General features: G+C 43.9%; 1 protein-coding gene and 1 long non-coding RNA gene across 2 annotated transcripts in view; one reads left to right on the forward strand and one right to left on the reverse strand.

The window, feature by feature from the left end:
- Positions 1–11,303: 11,303 nt before the first annotated feature.
- On the reverse strand, positions 11,304–16,505 carry LOC309352902. The gene is made up of 3 exons (XR_014161462.1): positions 16,458–16,505; positions 12,927–12,987; positions 11,304–11,864 (listed from the first exon to the last, which is right to left on the reverse strand). It is a non-coding gene; the product is annotated as an uncharacterized lncRNA (long non-coding RNA).
- Positions 16,506–16,525: 20 nt separating this feature from the next.
- Positions 16,526–26,972, forward strand: part of ATP8B1 (ATPase phospholipid transporting 8B1) — a 65,382-nt gene continuing 54,935 nt past the window's right edge. Inside the window, exon 1 of the mRNA XM_081881392.1 lies at positions 16,526–16,936. The gene's annotated coding sequence lies outside the window, so the exon portion shown is untranslated. The remainder of the gene's footprint in view (positions 16,937–26,972) is intronic.

The following is a 26,972-nucleotide window of genomic DNA, read 5'->3' on the forward strand; positions in this document are numbered from 1 at the left end:
AAACATGGAGCCAGAACTTCTCTGCATTAATGGTGCACGCACAAAGTAACCATTGTTCAATAACGCAATTTTACATTGAAGATCAGTTTAACTTTCTTATCACCCATACATAGATAGTGCTTGTAACAGTACGTGGTTACTATAAAACGGTTTAGAAGTGCTTTCCCTTGAGATAATGCTGTCAGGGTTAATTGGCGTTCAGGGTTCTCAATATCCTAACGCAGGCACCCCTAATCTTGGCCCTCCTCCAGATGTTTTGGGAATACAACTCCCATCATCCCTGGCTAACAGGACCAGTGGTCAGGGATGATGGGAACTGTAGTCCCAGGGCCGAGTTTGGGGGTGCCTGTCCTAACGTGTCCTTCGGCTGGGCTCCCTAGCTTGACTCTACAATCGTCATTAAGCCTTCCAGTGTTAATAGTTTCAGTACTGGCTATTGTTGTTCATCAGCTGAAATCACGTGGTCCGGTTGGGAATCTTCGCTTTTAAAAAGCCAGCAGCTAGCTTTCACAACCGCAGTGACAAGCTCAAGGACAAGATCCAAGTGTCTTAAGAGCTAGCACTTTCCTTAATTTTGTAAAGGATGCAGATGCTGATGGTGTGTGTGTGTGTGTGTGTGTGTGTGTGTGTGTGTTGCGGGGGGTGGGGTGGGGAAGGAACGGAGGGAGAATTGGGAAAACTGGCTAGAGTTTTGCATATTGGGGCCCACCAGGGAAATATGAATAAGCAATGTGAGGTTATGAAACACACACACACGCACACTGCCGTTCTGGATTGCATTAAGGGAAGCATTGTTTTTTTAAAAAAAACAATAGATAATATGACATTGCTCAATTTGGCACAGCTTAGGGATAAAGAAGGAATTTTCCACTTTAGGCTGCCATATCAGGAATATAAACAGGCTGGGAGCAATATGGGGGAGATGGGGCTGAAAGGAGGGGGTGGGTTGTGGAGGCTGGAGGGGGAGGGGGAGGGCTGCAGCTTGATGCTGGTTTGGTTATTCCTAACAGCAGGGAAGTGAACTTGATGACCTTTGATTTGCTCCTACGGAAGGCTTATTGGGCACAGTAGGAGGGTGGGGAGATGTTAACAGAAATGTGTGATGAACAGCTTAATGGCAAAAAGCTGTCACAAAGGAGAAAGAGAAATGCCTTTTTTAAAAAAAATTATAACTGCTGAAATATACTCGGAGTCGAGAGTGGATTTCATGCTCTTTATTCAGCTCATAGTGGTGAGGAGGAATGGAAGTTCCCCCAGAATATCTGCTTTATATACATTATTTACACAATGGGCCCCATGTGATTGGCTAGGTAATTCCGGGATTCTCCTGGAGGCCAATCAGGTTGCGGATTCACTTCCACCTGGAGCTGGATTGCGTGGCTCCTGTGGACCAATCAGACTGCTGCATTCTGAATCCTATTGTTCTAGGACCAATCAGACTGCTGCCTTTTGGATCAACTCAGTACATAATAACTGCCTTGTAGCAACAGCCAAAAGGAATGTCTACTTCAGCCCTCTTTGTCTCCACCAACAGGAAGGTGAAGGTCCCACCAGGACAAACGCAGGGCATGATGGAGACAACAATAATCCCCTACTGTTGTTTATTATAGAGGTCTACTGGGTCAGAAAACAAAGGCTGAAGTTTTAGCTGCCGTAGCTCAAGTCGCCTGTCCTTCACACATTCATCTACACCAGCCTTCACAAACAGATGCCCTCCAGATGTTTTAGACTACAACTGCCACAAGCCATCCCATCCCATCACCAGGCTGGAGAAGACTAGTCTATGCCTTTTAATAGGCAACCAAGCCTGGTGGCCATTGTCACATGTTGCAGCCGTGAAGGCCATAGCCAGATGTGGGGAACCTCCAGATGCTGCTGAACTACAGATCCCATCAGCCTCCACACACATAGACAAGGATGATGAGTGTCATAGTTCAGCACATCTGGAGGGCCAAAAGTTCCTCGCACCTGCCGTACAGTAATAATGCATTTTTTAAAAGAGAGAGAGAGAGAGAGAAAGAGATTTTCTTTGAATCCTTGCTGAATCTGCTGTAAAATGATTTGCTTGAACAGCCTCTGGTGTTCCAGCTGGAAGGGCACGCCAGAGCGTCAGCTGTGAGCCTGCTGAGAAGCTTAATTCATGGGACTTCAGTCACTAGCAGTCTGAATCCTGAAATCACCTCCCCATCTTCTGACTCTTTACAACTATTACACTCTCACTGTCAGATGGAATTGTGGAGAAAGAGGTCAACGGACTTATTCTGTGTGTACATTAATTGTCCCCATATGGCTGTATGAACATGATGTATCCTGCTGCAGGAAAAGCTCCCCTCTTGTTCAGCTCCACCCAGGTATCCAGCGGAGCGTCAGCCTCAACTGGAGGGCTGGGGAAGAGGAGTTGCTGTAGTCCATAAATGTTCCACCATGCTCATCAGATAACCTCTATCAGCCCTGCAAGGTAGATCAGCTTGAGGGACTATGGCTGGCCACAGGCCACCCAGTGAGCTTCTTACCTGAATGGAGACTTGAACCCAAGCCTCCCAGCTCCTACTCCCAACACTCTAACCATTGCACCATGATGGCTCCCATATCTGAGATTATAAATCTCTTACACACTTGTGTCCAAAAGTGTAGCTGTTCTGCTTTGCTCAGGTGTGCCTCTTTAAGCAGCATGGAGTACCACACACAGAGAAAAGCGGCCAGGTAATATTATATGCATGCACAGGCTTTACCCAGATGTGCACTCGTTTCTTAAAAGCCCACTCTGAATATGTGTGGTCTCTTTTGCCCTCTAGTGGCTATTTTTCAGAAAGCATGGGTTTTTCCTTTTCCCATGTTTCCTTTTACAGAATTCAGAACTGAGCAATACCTTTATATGAGAAGACCATCCAAAATTACAAACAACAACAAAATCAGGCTGGATAGTGTACTCATGAGGTCAGTTTCTGGATGCAGCTCCAAGATGGAGATTGCAGGCTGAGTAAGTCCCTCCCATTTGCACCTGGTATCAGGTTTTGCACCTAGGATTTTATGGACAAAGAAGCATAAAATAACTCAGACCTGTCCCAAACTTTAAGTGAAACACATGGGTTCCTCCACATAATGGAAATGCTGAACCTCTCAGATGGGCGCCATTGCCATTCTATGATAATAAGGGAGGTGTTCTTGGCGAGTTCCAGCACCTATTTTTCTTTTTTAAAAAAGCATTGCTCATGAATGCCTGATAAAAAAGAACTTCCACTCAATTCAGTGCCCCTTACTCCCAAATAAGAAAACTGAAGTTCTTTGAGTATACAATAGGGCTTCAAAACAAACAAGCAAGCAAACAAGCAAAACACGGATGATTACATATGCTGCAAGATATGTTAGAGAAATTAGCTTGCTAGACAAATTGTGCTATACAGTGGTACCTCTGGTTACGTACTTAATTCGTTCCGGAGGTCCGTTCTTAACCTGAAACTGTTCTTAACCTGAAGCACCACTTTAGCTGCGCTGTTCTCATCCTGAAGCAAAGTTCTTAACCCGAGGTAATATTTCTGGGTTGGCGGGGTCTGTAACCTGAAGATTATGTAACCTGAGGTACCACTGTATTTTGTATAGTACTTATCCCCTAGTGATAAGACTTTGACATTTTGCCAGTATAAGCAGAAGCCAAATAATAAGTGTGTTGAGAAGAGTGTAAACACAAAATCTAATGTTCCTTTCATGAAACGATTTTGTTCTGATGTATCTTAAAGATCCAAAACATTAAAACAAACAAAAGAAACTTTGCAGTGAACTATTGACGCTGCTTCAGACCTGTGATTACGTGCCTTTCTCTTCGCCCAGTGCGCCCCACTCTTCCAGCAAATGCATAGGCTGCCATGCCCAATTCCGTTAGCATGTTCAAAGGTCAAGGAGTGCTGCTTTCCAACAGCACGTTATCATATACCGTGCTTGAGAATGGGACTGTTGCACAGGCAGAAATGGTGGGCTTGGGTGCGGTTAAGTGCTCTTCACTTGGCAAAGTTCATAAGTTGCTTTTTGATTCTTGGCAGTTGTTCTTCACGCAGCATTGACTTTAACCTGAGCTTGGCCTTGGAACAGGGGGACTTTGTGATATGCATCAGGTTGATAGGCGCATGCCAACAAGATAAGTCCTGTCATATATACATGGCTGGTTGACTTTCGTCTCTGGAAGAACACTCTCCTCTGCATTGTTTGCAAAGGGCTGTTGGACAGGCTGTGTGGTACACACAGCTTTGATCTCCAACAGAGGGGTCATGGAGGAAGCTCAGAAAGAAGGACAGGGGGCCACAACTGCTGCCCTTCGGAACCTGCCACTTGAGATTATTGCCTCCCTATGCCTAATGGTAGAACCAGGCCGGGGAACAGGCAATTATTTCACTTTTCTGCGCACACTGAAAATGCTCTAGTACAGCATTTTAAATAGCTGAAAGACCCTTTTCTTCTGTTTTTTCTTTGTGTGTGTGTGTTGCAATTCCCAGAACTTATTATAAAAGTACTGTATATCCCTTTGAAATGAGAGGCACTCGCTGTTCCATACAGATATTTAGGATGGAGCTATAAGCAAAGACAAGAGGTTGCAAAATATCTGGCAGCACCTTCATTGCATTTGGTCCAAATGTTCATGTAGTTTCTGGGGTTGAGCTCAAGGGAGTGGGGGGGGATTGGAAATTGGCTCTGCAAGTTTGAAGCAGAATCTGGCTCTGTCCGGTACTGGTTGGCTGGCCTCTGTGAAACCTCCCCAGGATCCCTGAAACACTTTTGCTTAGTAAAGAATAGAGTTTCTGGTGTTTTTAACAAAAATACAAATTAATGTATAAATGCATGAACTTTCATATGATGCTTTGGTATGTTGTTTTTTTTAAAGAAACAAATACCACGTCTGGGATGGTGGTAGGGAGACTGGTGGCTCAATGCCTATGATTTCAGTTGCAAAATAAGCTCTCTATGGTACTGTGACTCTGTCTTCACTGTTGCAATGTTGTGCCCATGTCATGATTGTGATCTTCCCATAGGCATCTGGTTGGTGAGTGCGAGAACAGGATGCTGGACTGAAAGGGCTTTTGTTGTGCTCCAGCAGGGTTCTCTTTAGGTTAACCCTAAGAAGACCAGTCAATTATGGTGTAATCCAGAGGTTTTCAACCTTTTTGAGTCCACAGCTCCCTTGACCAACTACATTCTTTCTGTGACACCCCTGTGGGGCTCAGGAGCCCAGTTATGTCACCCCTTGCCTGCAGAGCCGGCAGCCCCTCACCCTTTTTCAAACACCCTCACACTGCCCAACAGGACCCTGGACACCATTCATCTGAGGAGCTTGTAGCCAGGGCTGCTGTAACAGCCCCACAAACCTTTGGAATGCAGAGACATGAGAGGGCATCAGTGGAGGGAAAGAGGGTCAGAGGCCAGTGTTGCATGTGGTACCCCTGACCATCATTCAAGGCACTCCAGGTGCCACAGCACACTGGTTGAAAACCATTGGTGCAATCATATCCCTGTAAGAAGTCAGTCCCATTGAGTCCAATAGATATAGGATTGCACTGCTAGTTACATCACAAAGAGGTACTGTCAGTTACAGGAAGGTCTTTGTATATATTTAGCTGCTACAGTGCTGTTATAATTGGTTCAGCGGAGTTTTTAGCGTATGAATGAGACAGCGCATAAGGGTTGAGTTTTTTCTTTTGATTACTCTGTGAGCTGCACTTTACACAAAGGCAATTGTATAACCTCACCTTGAACAAGAAAAGCCCTGCATACGGTAGAAAAGCAAAGACATAAAAATGGAAACCTGAGATGTTTCATCCAGAGATAGACATTACTTCTGTTTTGTGTGTGTTTTTGGACGATATACACACTTGGTGCTGCAAATGTTCCACCTGGCATCTGTCTGTTTATATTTTATGAAGTCTGAAGATAACCAGAGATCTTCCACCTTGCTGATGTGAAAAGGGATGAGTACGGATTTGAGCAGGATTTATGGATCACTAGGCAAGTCCAAGTTCTTTGCGAATAAAAGCTAGCAGGCTGGCCCAGGAACAAAGAAGAAGTGATGTTCTGACCAAATGCAGGAAACAAGATCCAGGCTGACCTTAGATTCAGATAGGGAACCAGAGATCTCCCTGGGCAGCACGGTTATATATAAAAGGAATGCCAGTTGTCAACTCAGTCATTGTTACTATTCAGCTGTTACGAGGGCTGGTTGTCCACACACCCAGGTGTATCCAACACACAAGTGGGTTGAAACCTTTTGCTGGAGTCAATATTTGTGTCTGTTATAAATAAGTGTCTTAAACAATAAAGAAGCTGACACACTAGAGGAATAAAGAAAGTGTTAGGTTGTGGGTGAACATATCAGACGACACAGCGATTCTTCAGACAGCTCTTGTTTATTCACAGGCCAGAACAGAACTGAACTGAAGGGTTCAGCCAACCTGCTTATATAGAGCTCAACTACAAAGCAACAGTAACAACTTTCTGTAACTATCCAATCACTGAATGTCACTTTCAATTCCTTATTTGCATATGCGGACCTGAGTGAAAACTATCTACAGTATCCCCCTGCTGGCCCAGGGTGAGAACTTCAGTGCGTAACAGAAAGGTTGGCTTATCACATGAAATAAAAAGAGGCAGAGTATGTAGATGCCGCTTCAGACAAGGTTACAAATATGCAGTAAATTGTGCAGTATAATACACACCTTAATTTGGGGAGAGAAAGAGAATTCCTAATTATCCAAGCCTGAAGAACGTATGTGGAAGGCTATAGTCTCCCTCACCTGTTCCATGGTCTGCCATCCAGGAAGCATGAAAATTGACCACTGAGATCACAGAGCAAAAAGGGGGTCCCATTAGAGCTGCGAGCTAACCAGTGGTTGAACATCTAGGGTTTAAATACAGTTTTAGGCTGATGTACTTCTATGCACTGAGGAAGTTGTTTACGGAGTGAGGGGGTGATGATGATGATTAATACCCCACCCATCTGATTGGTTATACTGTAACATCTTTATTCCTTTGAACCATTGTTTTGTTTCCTGCAATTTCCTGTCCATTTACAATTTTGTTTACTGAAATAACTTTGAAGTTGAAGGGCCTTGACTGTACTGAGAAATGTCTATCTATTTCCTGCATCATTTATTTACTCTCGGAAGAAGATTTCATTGTCTGTGCACAACGTAGTTCCTTCTTAGAGGAGGTGCTGATTAAACTTTGCTGGTAGCCCAGGATTAGTCTGCTAATCATCACATTAAATATTAGGAAGTCAGAATATTTACTTGTACATTCCAGGTCACGTTTGACCGACAAACTGGTAACAGCACCGGGGTTAGTTCATTGAGGGGTATATTTTATATTAAAGCAATGCCCACTATACTGACAACATGACTGACAAAAATGAACCACAGAAAAAGTTCAGCTTGGCACCTATCGTTACACAACTGCCAGCAGTAAAAATAGGTGCAATCCACTGAGTGTTGCACAATGACACCCTCCCTTTGTTTCAGTTGGAGAATTAAAGATTTGCCGAACTCTTCCTTAGTGAAAATAAAAAAAGTAAAATCGCTACAACACTTGGTTAAATATGCTCCCACCTTAGACAATATGCTCGTTAGCATGATTTACTCATATTTTATAATAATTTAACTAGAATAGTGCTACACTTGTTTAAGAATAACAGCACACACTTCGTGATTTAACAGCACAATATTTATATGCATGGGAAAACAATCTCATGCCACGAAGCAGATGTTACAGAAAGTCTCTTGCTGAGAAGAAGCAACCTTGTGGAGCTGGATTTTTTAAATAGAAATCCCCCACACTGAGAAGAATTTACAGCCTTATTTATAGTTAAGTATTATTAGCTCGAAAACTTCCATTAACGAGTCTAGCAAGAATTCTACAGTCTCACTGAGAAAAAGAAGCCTTCTGTTTAGTGTTTTAGAAAAGACAGAAATATTTGGCGACCTTTCTGCTCCCAAAAGCTTGCTTTTTGGCAAACACGGCAACAGATATTGGAGTAGAGGAGGGGTTGCGACCACTAACATGTGAAAAGGATCTAGGAGTCTTGGTTGACCACAAGCTTGACATGAGCCATCAGTGTGATGCGGCAGCTAAAAAAGCCAATGCAATTCTGGGCTGCGTCAATAGGAGTATAGCATCTAGATCAAGGGAAGTAATAGTGCCACTATATTCTGCTCTGGTCAGACCTCACCTGGAGTACTGTGTCCAGTTCTGGGCACCACAGTTCAAGAAGGACACTGACAAACTGGAACGTGTCCAGAGGAGGGCAACCAAAATGGTCAAAGGCCTGGAAACGATGCCTTATGAGAAACGGCTAAGGGAGCTGGGTATGTTTAGCCTGGAGAAGAGGAGGTTAAGGGGTGATATGATAGCCATGTTCAAATACCGGTATATAAAAGGATGTCACATAGAGGAGGGAAAAAGGTTGTTTTCTGCTGCTCCAGAGAAGCGGACACGGAGCAATGGTTCCAAACTACAAGAAAAAAGATTCCACTTAAACATTAGGAAGAACTTCCTGACAGTGAGAGCTGTTCGACAGTGGAATTTGCTGCCAAGGAGTGTGGTGGAGTCTCCTTCTTTGGAGGTCTTTAAGCAGAGGCTTGACGACCATATGTCAGGAGTACTCTGATGGTGTTTCCTGCTTGGCAAGGGGTTGGACTCGATGGCCCTTGTGGTCTCTTCCAACTCTATGATTCTATGATTCTATGATTCTATGATTCTATGATTCTAGCCACTTCTGACCAATAGCCTAGCAGTCTCAAATTTCAGTGGCACCCTGTGCAACATCAAAATTTAGTGCCTCTCACCTTCCATTCTACATCATAGTTGTAGCATCCCCCAACCAGTCGTGCTCCCCTAAATCCACCTCCAGCCTAGCACAGACCCAGATTTTCTAGTTTTGCTACCCTTGGACTGGAGTCAAAGACTAACATGCAGAGAGTTCAGGCAGGCATCTTGGTCAATCAACTGTATGAAAAGCTGCTCCCTGGCAAATTTTGCTAAAAAGTGAAGGAGCAGCGGTGCCCTTTTCAATGAGGCCCATTTTGGGGAGAGAGGTGTATGCTTACTCAGAAGTAAGTCCCACTGTGTTCAATGGAGCTTACTCCTAGACATCCTTGTGTACAGGAATGTAGCCTAAATTGTAAACAAGTGAACTAAAACTGTGGCTACCGTAGGCATAACTGTGGACTCAGATATACAGCTGCAAATAAAATGTTTTAAACGTGCAATATACAAATGTGACACTAGATGGCGAAAATGAGCTATGCCAAATTCAATGTATTTTCCAAAACTTTTTTTTTTTAAAGCACTTTCACAGCGTTTTTTTATATGTGTGTAGATTCCACCTATAGAAATGGCATTCACTGTCAGGAGCTGCTGACTACAGCCTCATGTGTTGAGCCATGTTACTGCAGTTTTTCACTTAGGTGCCAAGAACTGACTGCTGGCTCTTTCTGGACAGGCAGGAGTATAATAGGGTTTTGGGTTACAGCAACAAGGGTTTGCTTAAGCAACAAGGTCTCTCTGTGCTCTAGTCTTGCGCTTTGGTCCTGACTCCTGGGTTGTTCCCCAATCCTGTCTTCTGGTTTGCCCTCTGCCCCTGAATGCTTTCTGCTCTTGAGTCCTAACTAGTTCTCCAACCCTGCCTTCTGGCTGCCATTAGATCCTGACTGCCTTTTGATTCCTGGATCCTGGTTCCTGAGAAGATGGAGGAGTTCGTTTTCTTGATTATGATTGAGTAATAGCAGCAGAAACTAATGCAAAAGTACCAGATGGTGAGGCAAAGAACTTCACTGGAAGAGTGACATTATCCCGAGAACTTCCACAGAATAGTTATGAGGAAATAGGCATAGTACAGATTGCAAATCTGTTTGCAAACTGAAAGGGCTAAACAGCAAACTAATCCAACTCAAACACCTCTAGCCATTAAGATTTATTCATCAAGACTCCCCCGACCCTGAATCAGGAGTTGTTATTTTCCAACAGATGCAGTGAGAACCAGGAACATTTGGGTTTAGTTCAGAATCCATAGCGGGAAGCAGGACTAGATAACTCATAGATCCTTCCCCAGTCTACAGTTGTAAACATGCCTTATTCACTCATATTATTCTTTTCCAAGTGACTAAGCACAGTAGCAGAAGTGACAACATTTTCTTAGGCCAAAGGCACAGTAGTTCCAATTATCTAGAAGGCACCATGTTGGCTACCCCTGCCTTAGATTGTCTTCTAGGATCTGAGATTGGCGTGTCCCTCTCGATAAATAACTTTGTCTTGCCCTGTAGTTAGACCCTCCTACACCAGACAGAATTCCTCCAGTTAGGACAGAATATCTGGATGGACTTGTAAAGAGGTAAAGGCTTTCTGGGAAATGATATACAGTGGAACCTCTGGATGCGAACAGGATCCGTTCCGGAGCCCTGTTAGCATCCTGAAGCGAACACAACACGCGTCTGCACATGCACGGGTCGCGATTCAGCACTTCCGCGCATTTGCGTGACGTCATTTTGAGTGTCTGCGCATGCACGAGCGGCGAAACCCGGAAGTAACGCGTTCCGTTACTTCTGGGTTGTTGTGGACCGCAACCCGAAAATGCTTAACCCGAAGCTACTTCAACCTGAGGTAAGACTGTATAATGAGTTAAAGAAAATGTTTAAAAACACTTTTGTTAAAAAACCAGAAGCCTTTTTACTGGGTACAGTGGGCGAAGAGATACCAAAAGAAGATAAAAGACTGTTCATGTATGCAACAACAGCGGCAAGAATCCTTTTAGCCCCAAAATGGAAACAACAATAAGTACCAATGAAAGAAGAGTGGCAGATGAAGATGATGGACTTTGCAGAACTGGTGAAGCTGACAGGAAAAATCCGAAACCATCACAATCAAGTATTCCAAAAAGACTGGAGTAATTTATACAATATTTGAAAGATCATTGTAAGCAATTAACAACACTAGTAGGGTTATCTGAATACTTGTAATGAGATTTTTTTTTACCTTTCTACGTTTATTTAAACTTTGAGGTATTTTGTAATGAGTAAAATTAGAATTGGAAAATATATAAAATGCTGTGATATAAAAGTTACTTCTGAAAGCCAAGAGGTGAGAGGGAAGGAAGTTGACAGCTCTAAAGAGCTAAAGAAGTGAAATGGATAATAATGATGTGATTATATATGCTTAAATGGAAAATAAATAAAAAATATATATTTTTTTAAAAAAGGACAGAATATCTGGAAGGGAGTGGACACATATAAATACACAAGAAGGTAATTTTAATTTATTAGTTTCTCCATTTTCAATCTTAAATTCAGTTCTGCACATTTCCACATTTGTTCACAATTTTTTAAACGGAAAAGTCCTCATGAAAATCCATCAACATCTTAACGCACATTTCTCCTAATATTTGTATGCACTTTTGCCTAATATACATTTTTTTTTTGTAAAGCAATTTTCCATAAGCCAGTGCATTTTTGTAGACACTTTGGTTCAATAGGGGTGTGTGTGTGTGTGTGTGTGTGTGTGTGTGTGTGTGTTACTTGTCTGGAGAATGACATTGCAATATTCGGAGAGCTATGAAATGTGAAAGATAGCTGTCTCATTTCCCGTACCGTTTTGAGAAATGCGAATGAGAGATGTTTGCCTTTAAATACGAAGTGACTTGAATTCTTTCCCCCATTGTTGGTCCTGACATGCATTTGCCTTTTAAAGAGTCACAACATTCCTCACTGCTGGGCTATAATAACTCTTAAGTAACCCATTACTAAATTTACCAGTCACCTGGAGGTGGTGGTGAGGGAATGCTGTGCTGACACATTTGGAAGGTGCTATAAATAGATTGGAAACAAGGAAGGAACCTACAAAGAAAAAGGTGAATCGGCCACATCATGGTGTTCGAAAAGATGGTCATGTAATCAGAAACAGTAACATGGACAACTCACGCTCATTGCAAGGCTATAGATAAGTGAGTAAACTACTTACGAAAACAGGATTTCTGTGTTATATATTTATTACCTGCCCTTCACCCTACATTCCCAGGGCAGGTTGCGACATTAAAAGACAAGATTAAAAACAGTTTTAAAATGACTGACAACCATACAAGACAACGTGGGTCCGAAAAATATACACCTCAAGTGTCAAAAGCCAGAGCAAAGAAGTGTGCCTTCAGCATTCTCCAGAAGCTGTACAATGAAGCTGCCAGACACAACTCTGTGGGGAAGGAGTTCCACAGCTTAGGGGCCACCACAGAGAATGCCCTGTCAAATGATGCGCGCGCGCGCGCACACACACACACACACACACACAGCCTCTGAGAGCCCCTCTGCCAATCTAAGCACTCAAGGGTCTGTAGGAAAGGAGGTGGTCTTTCAGATATTTGTGTGAGAAAAACAGCACAAATTCATCTCGTCCAATTTGTCCAATTTACATTCATTTAAAGTGTGGGGAATGATTGCATGGATTAGATATAGCAACGCTGCTACATCTTTTCTCAGACTTGTCTGCATTTAGGCACACAATTCCTTTCATGCAGTTTAGCAGGCAAAAACCAACCAACCAACCAACCCAGAAAGAGAAAGAAAGCAAATGGGAGGCAGACAAAGCTTTGTATGTAGAGGGATGTAAAATACTGGCAGGAGGCAGTGCCACAGCAGGGGAAGTATCTCAGTAGGGATGTCTGGTGTCGCAGGAGCACAACACTCCTCTGTCAGCCCGCTTAGTACTTCCCCTGGATCTCATTTCATGGAGCCCTTCCTAATTCATGCAGGTGGCAATGATTAAAAAATGCTGTGGGGGGGGGGAATTGAGAGAGTTAAAAAGAAGTGGCAGAAAGAGAGGCAGGAAAGATGGTGGCAGAAGATAAAGGGGGTGGACCCACCCATCTCTGGCCCCAAAATGATTTTTCATTGATAGGCACCTACCTGCACATGTGGTGGGAATGCCAAGAAGTTCAAGAATTTTGGAAGGTTTTTGCAGAAATTTCTGAAATAGTAAAACAAGAAACAAAAACTGCTCATATGCTGTACTTACTGAACTTATTTGAGGCCATTCAGTTCAAAACTGTACTGATTTTAACCACTGATTTCAAAACTGCATTGATCTTTTGGTTTCTTTGCATTCCTAGCAATGCTGGGTATAAGGCTGCTAGTTATTAACAGAGCATCACTGGTGTAAAAAGTACTTTATGGAATAACATAAGCAAAAATACAGGTTTATTCACCGAGAAGTTTTGAAATTTACATTTTGATAGTGGGAAAGACTATCAAAATTAGAGGGAGGAGACTGAAGCATTAAACAATGGAAGAGAATGTCCAAATGCAACCGCCTTTACTTAAGCGCAGTTTCCCTCGAAGGATGAGGCACAGTAGGTTAAGACAAAGGCTTCCTGGAAGGCATAGGTTTTGAGGAGGAATGTGAAGGAAGAAGTGACATTGCACAGGTGTTCTGGGAGGGAGTTCCAAACAACCAAAGGAGCAGCAAGAGTGAGGGTAGCAGACAGTGGTCATTTGTCTATTTTATTTGAAATAATTTCTAAACCATTTAATATACTGAGATATCATAGAGTCATAGAGTTGGAAGGGACCCTGAGGATCATGTAGTCCAACCTCCTGCAATGCAGGAATATGCAGCTCTCCCATACCAGGATTGAACCTGCAACCTTGGTGTTTCCGCACCACACTCTAACCATCTGAGCTATGAGGGAAGAGCTATAAGGTATGGCTACCAGATGTCCCGGTTTCCCGGGGACAGTCCCCGGATTTACAAATCTGTCCCCGGACAAAATCCGTCCCCAGATTTCATTTAATGTCCCCGGATTTATATTTTAAGTGTTGTAGATTTTTTAGTAGGGAATGAATGTTGCGCGATTGGTTCAACAGCACAAGACACATCATATGGGGACTTCTGGCGAGGCAAAATGGCGGGTGCCACAGCAGCGAGCAGCTCCTGAAGCCAGCCAGAGCCAACTGTGCTACCAGGCTGGCTCCGGGCTGCTGAGACTGCCGCTGCCGAGGGGGAACCGGGGATGCCCGGCGTGTCAACCGGGGGAACCCGCTGACTTCCCCATGACCCAAATCAAGCCAGGAGTGAGAGCGCCCGGCCAACTGGCCGACTGCTCAGTGGTGCTCCAGGGCCAGTAAAAACCCCGGAACCGACACAGGGAGAAGGAGGAAAGGAGAAGGAGAAGGAAGAGAGAGAGAGAGAAAGAGGAAGGAGAAAAAAGAGGGGAGCCCCGACTTTGTCCTGCTGCTGCAGCTGCCACCGCTAAGGAAGAGAGGTAGGAGAGCACTAGGAGAGCAAGGACACGTGGCCGAGCCCAGGCCCGACCCTACTCCACGGCTGATAGCGCTCCAAGAGATCAGGATGGGGCCCAGAGGAAGGCTGCACAACAGAGGAGACCCAGAAGAGAATATCTTATTTCTTAATTATTATTTTTAAATGATTTTTTTAAAAACAACTTTTTTTTCTTTCAAAAAAAAAAGTGTCCCCGGATTCTTTGAAAAAAATCTGGTAACCTTACTATAAGGGGAGCAAAGTATGGAGGGTGTTGAAGAAAGGACATTGTTTGTTTGTTAGGCTGCATGCAGTGCTATTATATATAACCGGGGTATGGGTTTAAAGAGGGGTGCCACATGGTCTGAACTTTGAGGTGAATGATTTTGGCAGTAAGGTTCTGGATAAAGGACACAGGCTTAAGGTATGGAAATGGAAAGCCAAATAGGACAAAGTTGCAGGAACCGATAAACGAGATCACCAGACCCAGAAGAGTTCCTTCTTTGATGTTTGTGCAGCTGAACAAAGAAAAGCTGGCCACACCCAAGGCTTGAATGGATCCTGCTAGGAAAGTTGACTTGCTTTCACTTCAGAAAAGACGCCCAACCCATACAGTACCAGAAGCAAGCTGCATCTCAGAAACAAAACTTAGTGAATTCAGTGGGGCTTCTTCCCAGCTATGTGGTGTTAGGATCTTACCCTGAGTTTGACATAATCATAGAGTTGGAAGGGACTCCTAAGGGTCATCTAGTCCAACCTCCAATGTAAAAATCTCAACATGAGACACGCCCCATCCAATTTGCAACCGTACCAGACCCTGCTTAGCTTTGCAAATGTGCTAGCAGTTAAAAAAAAACCCGCTGTGCCACTAGATTCAATGCAGTTTGTCATAGCTGGAGTGATGGAGTTTGAGACAAAGGCAAGTTCGAACTCCTAGTGGGCACATGGAAGGAGTCATAGAGAAATAAGTGGGTGACGCTGTGGGTTAAACCACTGAGCCTTGGGCTTGCCAAACATAAGGTTGGCAGTTTGGATCTTTGCTACGGGGTGAGCTTTTGTTGCTCAGTCTCTGCTCCTGCCAACCTAGCAGTTCAAAAGCACATCAAAGTGCAAGTAGATAAATAGATACCACTCCGGTGGGAAGGTAAACGGTGTTTTTGTGAGCTGCTCTGGTTTCGCTCAGAAGCTGTACAGTGGTACCTCGGGTTAAGTACTTAATTCGTTCCGGAGGTCCGTACTTAACCTGAAACTGTTCTTAATCTGAAGCACCACTTTAGCTAATGGGGCCTCCTGCTGCCGCCACGCCGCCGGAGCCTGATTTCTGTTCTTATCCTGAAGCAAAGTTCTTAACCTGAAGCACTATTTCTGGGTTAGCGGAGTGTGTAACCTGAAGCGTCTGTAACCCGAGGTACCACTGTACTCCCTCTCCCAATAAAGCGAGATGAGCGCTGCAACCCCAGAGTCGGTCTCGACTGGACCTAATGGTCAGGGGTCCCACGTTTAGTCGTGTCCGACTCTTCGTGACCCCATGGACCAGAGCACGCCAGGGGTCCCTTTACCTTTACCTTTACCTGAGCCCCACTTCACATGTTACTTTCATCTTAATGGCTAGCCCAAACCACTGCGCCACACTGTTGCCCTCAGGTCCTGGTTACTGGCCTCCCCAAAGTCCCAAAGTTGGCCACTGTGAGAACAGGACACTGAACTAGATGGGCAAGCTTTTCTTATGAAGACAAAATAGAGAGGGATTTCGTTTCCTTTCAGGTAATTTCCAGGCAATTATACTGATTACATCTTACGGATTTACAACTTCCCTATTCTTTGCAAAGCACCTGCAATACCACTTAAAAAAACAACAAAACAACTCTTTGGGAACGGACGACAGTAACGCGTGTGAGGCGCCTATCTACCACTTACATAGCGCGGGGAGTGGGGGAGGTAAATTCAGATACTGTAATCCTGAATGAGCAAGACCAGAAACCGAATTTAGTTTGCCTCAGGAAGGGCGCGCGCGCTGCTCCGGCAAAACTTCCTCGCCAGGTGCGCTGTTTCCCACCCAGCCTTCTCGCGCGCGCCTGGAAACGTAGCAGCTGGAGAAGCGGCCGCTCTCCCAAGCCGCGCCCTTTCTTAGCGGCGCTGGTAGGTAGGGGGCGGCGCCCGCCAGCCGCTCGCGCCCTTACCTGCGAGTCACGTGTTCGCCTTCCGGCAAGGGGCGGGGCCTCTTCTTGTCAGAGGTGTGTGTGTCTCTCTCTCTCTCTCTCCCCGCCTCCTTTTTTAATTTGGCTTCCCTTTCTCTCAGGAGTATCCCAATTAGACTCTTCTTCCCTCAGACCTCTCCACGTTTCACTCGACTTTTTCTCTCGCCTCCACTCCCCGCGCGGAGGAAAGACACCTGGTGCGCGCCTCGCTTTCTGTGTGTGTTTTGCGCGCTGCCGGGAGAAGGAAGCGAGGAAGAGAGAGCGAGCGAGCAAACTTGAGAAACTTGTTTGTCCACTCGCCGGGCTGACTCTCCGCGAGCGAGCTCGTTTTCAAAGGGGAACGGTGTGGGGAGGGGGAAAGGAAGGCAGGAGAGGGAGCCGCTGGCCGAGAAAAGCATGAAAGCCAGCTGAGCAAAACATCCCCCGCCTGCTTGGGATTCTGCCTGGACACGGAGAAGAGGGTAAGCGAAAGGGGTGGCTATTGTTTGGGAGCGAGAGGGATGTTGGGAGGCGGAGGGAGGGGCAGGGGCTCCAGGTGTGTTGCAGCACAAAGGTAAGGGGACAACTTGGGGCAGAGTCCTGGGCTTTGTTCTTCTCACCTGCCCGTGGCATGACAGCGCCACAACTCCCCCTTCTTCCAGTCTTTCCCATATCTCTCCAGCAAGAAGTTGTATCAGATGCTGGGCGGAGATCGGACTGTACCTCTGACCTAAGCCTTCCACTTCATTTTCGTTTCCTCTGTTCCTTTCTCCCCCAGAAAGACCGATCTTGTTTTTGAAGAGGGTCTTATTCTTTCCTTTTCACTTCCTGTTGTGTGTTTGCCCCCCCACCCCCACCCCCGTTTTCAATCTCTGCAAGGTTGTGTATGTGGCATGTCATGTCTGGGTTGGTTTTTGATTTGCATCTCTCAGCTGTGTAATCGGAACGTGGACAGGAAAGCACACAGGCTCTGGACCACATTGCAGCCAACTTGTTTTCCTGCTCACAAATCTAACTGTTTCTCCAATTAGATCTGGAGACATAAACAATGTCTGCAGTCCACGCCTTCGGAGATTCCTCCCTTTTCATTTCCCGTTCACAACTTCTCAAATGGATTTTCCTTCATTCAGATCCAGATGATGTTTAGGGATGGCTGGCTGCCTGTTAAATTTGTTTGGCGGATTCTTACTTAATGGTCTGAGATAAATCGGTGCTGCTGTTCACTGATGGAGGGAATTGTTGGGGAGACGGTTTTCTGATAGCTGTGAATCTCTGTTTGTGAATGAGGTACCCATTAGAGTTAGAAGACAGTGACACGTGCAGATATCCAGTTATAGGTAGAGGCAGAGAAAGCAGGAACTCTAGTTTGAAGACACAAAAGCAGAGAGAGAGAGAGAGAGAGAGAGAGAGAGAGAGTTGTGAGTTAGTTGCAGGAGGAGGATCTGGGGCTCGAGAGTTTTTTTTTCCTGGGAATGTGACACAGGGTGGCACTGATCTACTGCCTTTGGCCTATTTAATTAATTATTATTACAGTGGTACTTCGGGTTACAGATGCTTCAGGTTACAGACTACGCTAACCCATAGTACCTCGGGTTAAGAACTTTGCTTCAGGATGAGAACAGAAATCGCACGGCGGCAGCGCAGTGGGAGGCCCCATTAGCTAAAGTGGTACCTCAGGTTAAGAACAGTTTCAGGTTAAGAACAGACCTCCAGAACGTTTTAAATTCTTAACCCAAGGTACCACTGTATTAAAATATCTGTCCATATCTGTCCTGTCATTTCTTATTAAATACTGTGCTTTATTTATTTCATAAAGTTTATATATGGCTTGATTGTAAGAACCTCAAAGCTCAAAGTTTTGATGGGTTTCTCTCCACCCCCCAATCCACCCCTGCTTTGATCCAAATTGAGAAGAAGAACCACCTAGCTATGTTTTAACTCGGTGAGGTGTGCACAGCCCCGTATACACTGTTTAGTTTATTGATTTACCTATGTATTCAGCAGGTAAATTAAGATACCAAACAGCGGGGGTTGTGTACATGTCTCCGACTTAAAACATAGCCAGGTTGTTGTTGTTCTCAATTTGGATCAAAGCAGATTTTTTGTTTATGCGCCATGGACAAATGAGAAAGGACTTACTATTCAGTTTCTAATACAGTGGTACCTTGGGTTGAGTACTTAATTCGTTCCGGAGGTCCGTTCTTAACCTGAAACTGTTCTTAACCTGAAGCACAACTTTAGCTAATGGGGCCTCCTGCTGCCACTGCGCCGCCGGAGCACAATTTCTTTTCACATTCTGAAGCAAAGTTCTTAACCCGAGGTACTATTTCTGGGTTAGCAGAGTTTGTAACCTGAAGCGTATGTAACCCGAGGTACCACTGTAGTAGAACCCACCATTTTCTACCTCTATCCTTTTGGGTATGCACAATACTGAAAGCAGTCGTTTTCCAGCCTGGTGTGTTCATGATGTTTGGCACACCAGCTTTAATCAGGCCCAGCCAGCCAAGGATGGGGAACCTGTGGCCCTTCAGATGTTGATGGACTGCAGCTCCCATCATCGCCAACCATTGGCCACGCTAGCTGGGGGCTGAAGGAAGTTGGAGTCCAAGAGCTGGGCAGCCGCAGGCTATACACCTGCCTTAGACAGTCACCTGCAGCCTCACTGCCTTGAAAGATTAGGCAGGTGGCCCCGAGGAAAAGAGTATTTTCTGTGGTAGGCGCTTGTCTTTGGCTATATGTGCTGGGTAAAATAAAGAGGATGGAATGGGCATGGGCATTTGGAGGGAGAAGGCTTTGGGTATCCCACCAGCCATTGAACCCAATATGTTTTGACTATACACAATTTGGACTTTATGTACAACCCCCAGAACATAACCTCCATGTAAGCCGAGAGTTGCCTGTATGGAAATCAGTTGGTTTAAGAGCTCCTATATCTGCATTCTACCCCCAAAGCAGCTTCTGATAACTAGCCAAATCTCTCTAGAGAGGGATTTCACTATTTGGAATGCTGCAACTAAAAAACAGAAAATATTGTTAGTTCAATATAAGTACTACTACTGGCATAGATCTTCCTTGAATGAGATGTTGAGGTGCATGGTGCAGATAGAATCATAGAATTGTAGAGCTGGAAAGAACCCCGGGGGTCACCTAGCTCAACCCCTTGCGATGCAAGAATTGGCTAATAACTTGTTCCTTAGAATGTTTACTTGGAAATAAGTCTCCCTGTGCTTAATGGCATCTATTTCCAAGAAAATGTGAGTAGGCTGCTTGCCTTGGGCATTAGCTATGCTTGTTATGTGCTTTAACCTTTATTCTGTGATTGAAATACGTGTCCCAGGTGTGGTAGATAAAAATGACCCCTTCCTGGTTGGATATTGCTTGGGCCAGAACAACACCGAATATCTATAAGTGATTCACTAGAGCAGGAATTCAAGCAAGTCACAACCAGACTGCAGAGTGTGGTTAGTCTGGAGATTCCACCCTTTACTCCAGAATTCAGAGCATCCTTCTTCAACTATGTGCACTGTTTGCCCAGAGCTTTAGATCTTTCCATGGTAGACATGGCATGTAAACACAAAGTACTATTCCGAAGCGAAAGTGGGTTATTTTCCATCAAACAACATCAGTGTAGTTTGAAGGGGCAGAGCAAAAATTTACCGTACTTCCTCTTGTCTATGTGGCTACAGGCTACTTGCTTGTCTCTGGGGGTATTTGCTTGTGAAATGACTCCATGTGGCAGCTTCTTTCAGATTCCTTTAGAATAATTTGGGCTGGCACAGTTCGTATTGCACCTGAAACAGAGAGGATAAGGAATAATAGTTTGTGGCTGTTCAGGATTTTTGTTTTGTTTTGTTAACTTGCTTGCTTAAACCATTTGAAACACCTCTCCATACCCAATTAATGTTCCTCTTTTTTTTAGTTTGTATGCGGGGTAGGAAAATAGACTAGCTTTTAGTTCTATCGTAAGCCACTTTGCCTTAGTAAGCCAAGGTATGCACAAGCCTTTTGCTTCCATTGGCATGAGCTGTGATTAAACTAGGAAGCCTCTAATTAGCCATAGTTTCACACTCCTGTGGTAAACTATAGTCACCAGCTACAGAAGAAGCCAGGATCTTTCATCAACTTTAAACCATGGTTTAAGAGCCTGGCTTGTTTTGAAGCTGGTGACCATAGTTTCCCAGTTTGGAGCAACACTAAACTGTGGTTAATGAGACTTTCCTGTTTAGCTTCAGGTTATAATAAACGGGCTACATGTGTGGGAAAAGACTCGTGCATATGTATTGCCCTGATGATTGGATACAGAAGCTAATGGAATATGCAGAAATGACGAAACTTACTACGGGGAGAAGAAATCAAGATAACAATTTTTTAAGAAAGGAATGGAAGTGGTTTATTGAGTATTTACAAACTGTAAACAGATCAAGACATTGCCAGGATTGTTGTAAAAAACCCTGCAATTATATATATATATATATATATATATATATATATATATATATGGTATATATAGAATACTGTAGACAATTAAAAGAATAAGGCAATTTGGAGTATGCAGGAAAGGATGAAAATAAATGTAAGGAACTGCAGAAAGAGGGGGAAGGGAGTCAAAATTGAAAATGTTAAAAATATGGTTAAATAAAAGACTTGTGCATATATTGACTTAATAAGCTGAGGCATGATGATTGGAAGACAGCCCACATCAGCTCTGAACACATTATAAGTCCTGCATTGGGATTTAAAAAGAAACCTTATTTTTACTATTGTCAGGGATACTCAGTTCCCCCGGCCTCACTTGTGAGTAAACAAAAGTAGAGGTATCTGCTCCTTGAGCTTCCTTGGTCACAGAATATTTCCCCCTTCAGAATACAAACATAAGCAGACATATATATAGCATTTCTGTTCTCTGTTCCTGTTGCTTAACTCTGTCTTAATCTGCACTGGAAAACTAGTGCTTGAATGTTAAGAATCCCAAGGGTTAATCTATGTAGGCTGGTGTGATACTGCACTGGAGAGAAACCAACCAAGTTTCCATTAAAGAAAGCAAGCTTATTCTCTTGTCTTCCAGTCACTTGGAAATTTAGCAGGATATATTCAATATGTACATTGTTTGGTCATGCATAACACTGCACACAGACATGTCCATAACGAAACATCATATAAGAATTCCTGCTAACTATCCTCTGTTTTGTTTTTTAAACACATGTACGCTTTCTGACTGGTTATGGATTTTGTGTTCCACTCCTAAATTCATTCTTGCAAAAGACTTAACTTATGCAGTCACATGGAGATGTTTCACACCAGCATGTTTTTTCCACAGTAGTAGGGAAGAGTTGCTGCGATAACAAAAGCTTGAAAACTTCTCTTGACTGCAGTAGAGGGGGAGATGAGAGTACACAAGCCTGAGGTTTACTGTGGCATATATGTGTCACACTAAACTATGACTTAGTGTTCCTGACATCCAAATTTTGTGTGGCATCCAAACAAGCTGTAGTCGGACTAGACCCATTGATATTGCTGTATATCACTAACTTTAGGTCCATTCATTTCAGTGGGTCTTCACTGAATAGAGATTAGCTGGATCCAGCCCTCAGATGGTATGTGGCACTTTCATAGACTTGTTATAACTAATAGCAATGGAAGGACTTGTGATATATTTATATATAACCAGTGATATATAACCAGTTAAGCTAGTGGCCATCTTCACATCCTGTGGTACCGAACTCCAAAAAGGAGAGGAGATAGATAAAAATGATGAGGCTGTGGCCAGGCATATGAAATGTGGCCATTCTCTTAAGCTGCCATCAGATTCCATTGTTGTAAAAAGCGCTGGATTTGGAATGGAAAATTTCTCACGTAAGGCCGGTAATTAGGAATTAGTCACAGTTCACACAAGCCTTGTATAATTCTTTAGAGCACCTTTATGAGACAATATTTGATATTTCTCACGTGCGTCAAAAACATCTGACTTAAAAATAGTAGAACCAAAGCAAACAAGGTATGAGTGATTCATGCTTTGTTTTAATCCAGTCTGGGTAGATCTTGTGATACCTCAAAGCACGATTACCTTGGGAAGAAAGGTTGGTTGCTGATTACCCAGATCTAGTCTATTTATAGTACAAAATCAGTATGCAAAGCCAAATGACATCTATTAAATCATAGAATCACAGAGTTGTACAGTTGGAAGGGACCCCAAGAATCACCCTAACCTTATTGGTTCGGGCCGTACTCTCCAGAGCAGGAGAAAACATTCTTTCTCCATCTTCCATGTGACAGCCCTTTAGATATCTGAAGATGGCTATCATATCTCAGCCTCCTCTTTTCCAGGCTAAACATCCCCATCCATTCTGATACGGCTTGATTTCTACACCCTTGATCATCTTGGTCACCCTCCTCCATACATGTCCTGCCTTGTCAAAATTCTTCTTGAATTGTGGTGCCCAGAACTGGACACAATATTCCAGGTGTGGTCTGGCTAAGGAAGAATAAAGCAACGCTATTACTCCTCTTGATCTGGACACTAGACTTTTCTTGATGCAGACTGGAATAGCGTTAGCCTTTTTCTGCTTCTGCATCACACTGCTGACTCACGTTAAACTTGTGGTCTACTAAGATCCTTTTCACATGTACTGTTGGCCATCTAGGTGTCCTCCATCTTACTGCTCCAAGTTTCGGGTGCCAGCGTTTGTGGGTCCTGCTGTCTTCTTGCAGCTAGGGCAGGGAGGATTTGTGCAACTTTCACTTACCCTTCCTTTCTCTCCCCACATTTTCCTCCTCCTGTGGGTAGTGCAAGGAAATTAGCATTGCAAGGTTTATGGCTGGCATTGTTGAGGACTCCTTTGCAGGGTGTATCAGGGAACAAACAGGCTTTAGGATCCTGCAGGTTCTTATTTGCCTCATTAAGCCCTGCTTAGATTCTCATCAACAGTGAAGCGTTGCTGGTGGGAGAGCTTTCCATTCTCACATCAGGCCTCTCTCATCACCAGCAGAACAGCGCTTATATCCTTCCTACAGATGCTCTGTTGGGTGAAGGGCTCTGCTTTTGCAGAAGAGCATCTGAGCGTGCAGAAGATCCCAGATTCCTGGCATCTCTAAGTAGGACTGGGGAAAACCACCACCAAAATCCCGGAGAATTACTGCTTGTCAACGTAGACAATACTGAGAGTTGCCACAGTACAATCACTCTGCATAAGGGGGCTTCCTATGTTCCAAAATGCCAGCTGTAGGATTGCACCTTTAGTGTCTTGTTCGGAAGTTTGCTTCCTAATTGCTGCTCAACCTTGCAACCTTAGCTTTATTCAAAACTTGTTTTTTTCCTCTTGTTCTCCTTGGGCAATCTACCAATGTTCTAGTCCCCAGGCTTGCAGGTTACAATGAAGACTTAGGTGAGCTACTTGCCTGCCAAATGTCTTGGCCTCCTCGTTAATTTTGCAGTTTCTGCTGCAGCCTGAGAGCTCTTTACTGAGATGACAGATTGATTGTGAAGCAGGTGTGTGTGTGTGTGTGTCTTTCTTTTTTTTAAGAGTACAAAACCCCATTCAGCTATTCTTGGCTTCGACCTTGCTGATGACACCATTCCAAGTTGAGTTTTTACTGCTGTGTTTTTAAACACAGTGAAATTACGGTGAAACTATTGTCTCCTTCCCTTGATAAATATCTGATCTCAATAGACACACTCTGCAATTAAAAAACCCCGCTATAGAACAGGGGTGCAGAATCTTCTTCAGCACAAGGGCCACATTTCCTGAAAGGCAAACTTCCAGGGGCCACTTGCCTGTGGTGTGCAGGGCCCAGTGTTCGAAACTCCCATTGTTCTAGGTGCCATTTGGGACAGAAAATTTCATTTGGGCCAGCAATTTCTGAGCTCTGGGCACGGTATTGCACCTAAGATTTCAGCTTAAAACTGCATAGTGGAAGGAAAGGAAGAACTTTTCCTGCTTCCCCACTTCCAACTACTGTCTGAAGACTGGAGAAGAGACCCTCTTAAGAATATTAGGGGGGTTGGCAGGGGAAGGACTAGACCACGTGAAAAATGAACATAGTATTTTAGCTGCAGTTTGTTTATTTTCGGCTTTGTATTCTTGTTATTAAAAAGCATGCCTAGACATTCTGTTGTTGCGCCCATAACCTAGGTTTAAGGTGCCGTTTTGCTCCTAGCTTTCATATCTAACACTGGTGGGGCCATAGGCAAAAGTGTGCAGAGCAACAGACGTGATGCTTAGCTTTTGTGCGCTAGGCTGCACAAAAATGTCAAAGGTCTCTGCATGCACATATATCCCCAACCCTACCTGTTCCTCTAATTTTTTAAAGGTCTAAGTGCTTTACTTCTGTGCATAGAGCAGGTTGTTCCCATCAGTAATATTAAGAAATCATTCTTGAGAGGTGCAGCCTTTGGCTTTACACGAATGTCTTCAGAACTGGTTTGCTTTCTGTTGAACTTTACAAGTGTAAAGTTCAAACATTTTGCCTCTCTGAAGTAGCGAAGTTTCCTGTACAAGGGAACACAGTTGGGAAAGTGCTGTTAAAGTGCACAAACTACCTATCCCTTTTCATGCGTCATAGGCATTTTCAGTTTGCCCAGTACTTGAATGGTCCCAATATATCTTATCTCACTTTTATGTGATATCTTGCTATCTCCTGTTGGTGCATGCCAAGTTGATCAGGGAAAACCATGTATGAATGATTAATTGACTTTCACAAGTCCTTTTCAGGCAAAAGCTACACGTTACTCTAATTGTGTGAGTTACAGATAGGTAGCCGTGTTGGTCTGCCATAGTCAAAACAAAATAAAAAAATTCCTTCCAGTAGCACCTTAAAGACCAACTAAGTTAGTTCTTGGTATGAGCTTTTGTGTGCATGCACACTTCTTCAGATACACTGAAACAGAAGTCACCAGACCCTTCTATATAGTGAGAAGGTGGGGAGGGGTATTACTCAGAAGGGTGGTGGGATTGGGTGATTGGCAGATAGCTGTGATGAGCCTGTTGACGAGTCTTAACGACTGCAATAGTCCTTACAGGAAAAAGCAAGGGGTGAGAAGGTGAAAAATGGCTTTGTCATGTATAATGAGATAAGAATCCTAATTGTGTGGTTAGCAACCTCGTCTGGGTTCTTTGGCCGTTTTCATTAGGACTACAGCCTGCAGAGAAGAGGATCTGGTTTGATAACTTGCTGGAATTGGTTCCATAACTTGGTAAACCAAACCAAGGCTTACTGCCATTTTGCTCCTCTGTGGGCCTTTTTGTTCCTGAGCTTCCCTGAGCTATGCCAAGGTTTGGCTTAGCATGTTGTCTGAATCTGGGCTTGTGGTTAAGTGCTCTCCTCGCTTATCAAAAGCAGTAGTCGAGAAGAAACCTTGGCTACAGTGAGGACAAGCAGGGGTAGCAGATGACACGCTAAGCCAAACATTCATTCTGCTACAAAGCATATTGTCCATTGTATTCCTTAATGTCTACTTTCTATAAAGGTCATGGTGGGAAATGTTTGGTGAAAGAACACAAAGTGAGACTGTGTACTTTTATATATATATAATAAACTTAGTAAAACATACAATAATAAAATAATGGTTAAAATCACAGTTATATCATCATCAGCAATATATATTCTCTGATGGGACAGTAAAAGACAAAGTCACTTATGATCCAAAAGTTTGGACAAATAAAAATGTATTTTAGCTTATGGTTACCACAAAACACCACCACTACAACAACAACTGATCATTGCTGGCAGAAACATTGACTGTGCAGGGGGCAGAAATTACTTGGCGACACAATTTAGGTGACCAGGAATGATTGCCTGTGGCTTGTTGGTATCTGTCCATCTCTGGAGTGGAGAAGTGTGCTTTTGTGGGTGAAGTCAAATTGTTGTAAGGTTACAGCAGCTGCTGTGGCTGTAGAGACATGTTTTGTTGCAGCTGGGGCAGATGAAGGCATCCAGTTGTGCTGCTGAAGATGCACCATGGCGTTTCCTCTTTCCGCTCCTCCCAGCGGCCATTCTTCCTCTGGTCACTGCTGTGGATACACAACCTAATTGCCTGTCTCCAGGCACGGTGGTAGAAATTTGTGCTAATTAGGCTTTGAACCATTTGTAGCATGATGGTGTTCAGTAGGAACAGTCTCAAACTCTCTTCTAGAACTGTGAGTAAGTGCAGTTTTAAAACAAGTCTAGGGAACCTGTGCCCCCCCCCCCCAATGTTCTTGGTCTCGCTGAACACTGGCTAAGCTGGTTGGGGCTGACGTGGGGGTTCAACATCTGCAGAGCAACAGGCTTTCCACCCCTGCTTTAAAGCATCCTGTGCCATGCTGTAACAGACTGCTTCTGATCCTTTCTACATGAGGTTTCAATGCAGGTCCTTATGTACTTCCTGATGTCTACAGCAATTTGCAAGTAATAAATCATTAGACAGCTGTCTTGCAACTTCATTTTAGCCCTGGAAAGTTTGTATAGGTGCATAACTGACTTGAATGCTGCATGCGTTCTCATTAGTGCTGGAAGAGACTTTTAATTAGCCCCATTTCATTC

This window comes from Podarcis erhardii (assembly GCF_964252035.2).
Source record: "Podarcis erhardii genome assembly, chromosome: 11".
Lineage (NCBI taxonomy): Eukaryota > Metazoa > Chordata > Lepidosauria > Squamata > Lacertidae > Podarcis > Podarcis erhardii.